At 48.1% G+C, this 1,664-nt stretch overlaps 1 pseudogene across 1 annotated transcript; it reads right to left on the bottom strand.

Annotated features, from left to right (window-relative positions):
- Window positions 1-466: 466 nt before the first annotated feature.
- On the bottom strand, window positions 467-959 carry LOC309514564 (large ribosomal subunit protein eL27 pseudogene; annotated as a pseudogene). The gene has a single exon. The product of its transcript is annotated as a large ribosomal subunit protein eL27 pseudogene (transcript).
- Between the last annotated feature and the right edge of the window lie 705 nt (window positions 960-1,664).

The raw sequence follows: 1,664 nt of genomic DNA, 5'->3' as shown, positions 1-1,664 counted from the left end.
AGAGGAATGGTGGGAGGCAGTAGCTGGGGAAGTCTCAGAGTCTGGGGTGTGGTGGTGGGACAACGCTACCTGGTCAGAGGGGGAAGAGGGAGAAGATTGGAAGGTGGCGGTACCAGAAGCTGAAGGCGTTGCAGGGTCTAATGATCAGGGAGAGTCTGTGGCAGAGAGAAGTCCAGAATCAGAGGCAGAAACAGGAGAGGAAGGAGGTCAAGAGGCAGAGATGAGCCAGGCTGGTGAAGAAGCCAGGGTGTCTCCCCCTCCTACTGCAACAAGCTCCCATCCCGCTGGCCTCCCAGGACCAGAAGAGGCATGAAGATTTAGGCAGCTGTGAGAAGGTGGGAACATTCAGCCTTCACAACTGCCTCATAGAGGCAAAACCTGCCATGAAGAGTTGCTGGCACTCCTGAGCTGACCATGTTTCTTCTTCTTCTTCTTCTTCTTCTTCTTCTTCTTCTTCTTCTTCTTCTTCTTCTTGGCTCTTCAAAAATATTTATTAGTGCAAATGCATGCCACTGAGAATCTGAGCTTCTGGAAAACCCACTTGTTCTTGCCTGTCTTGTATCTCTCCTCAAATTTCACTTTAGCCTCCCACTGGGCTTTACGTTTCAGCACAGGGTCCCTAAAGACATTCTTGTTGACAACGGTCTTGTCAAGGTGAATATCAATGGAGTACCTGGTAGGCATCAAGTGGTTGTAATTGTAGACCTCCACAAAGGACTTGATCTTCGAATGCTTGGCAATCTTCTTCTTGCCCATGCTTGCTGTCACTTTGTGTGTGTAGCGATCGATGCTGGCCACGAGAGTGTGGCTGTAGGGGCAGTAAGAGGTGCCATCACCAATATTCTTAACAATAACAGCTTTGCATCCGGAGTAACGCCCAGCGAGGAGAAGGATGACTTTCCCTGGTTTCATAAACTTGCCCATCTTGGAACTGCGGCAGCGATGGCACCCAAACCGGAAGAGGCGCCATGTTTCTTCTAATAAAGAGTTAACTTCACTTACTCCAGTGATTTATTCCTGACACCTACTCCTGACACTAGGACTTATAAGGGGGGAAATAGTTAATACCTCCTTCCTACCCCTTTCCCCATCCTTCGAGCACTGGAGCAGCCTACAGCTCTGGAGGTGGAATTGAGGGAATGATACTCTTAGTGCTGCTATGAAACATTGTAGATGGTTTGAATAGGAAATAGGTGAATTTAAACTCAAGTGAAGGTAGCTGTGTCCTCCAGAGGTTTTGGACTGCAACTCCCATCAGCCCTAGCTAGTGGGTGAAGGCTGCCTTAGAATATGTATCTGTTTGAGCTCATGCTTCTCTTAGGTTACATTCTTCATGATGAACTTGAAGGTAATGCCCTAGGGAATATAATATTATATTTTGTATTTTTATTTTTTAAAAGGGTATCTGTCCTTCCTTCACTGGAACGACAGATTCTGAAGCTGAGACTCCAATACTTTGGCCACCTCATGAGAAGAGAAGACTCCCTGGAAAAGACCCTGATGTTGGGAAAGATGGAGGGCACAAGGAGAAGGGGACGACAGAAGACGAGATGGCTGGACAGTGTTCTTGAAGCTACCAACATGAGTCTGACCAAATTGCGGGAGGCAGTGGAAGACAGGAGTGCCTGGCGTGCTCTGGTCCACGGGGTCACGAAGAGTCGGAC

This window comes from Podarcis vaucheri (assembly GCF_965113315.1).
Source record: "Podarcis vaucheri genome assembly, chromosome: 11".
Lineage (NCBI taxonomy): Eukaryota > Metazoa > Chordata > Lepidosauria > Squamata > Lacertidae > Podarcis > Podarcis vaucheri.
Note: the sequence above shows the minus strand (reverse complement) of the source record. Positions and strands in the feature narration are given on the sequence as shown.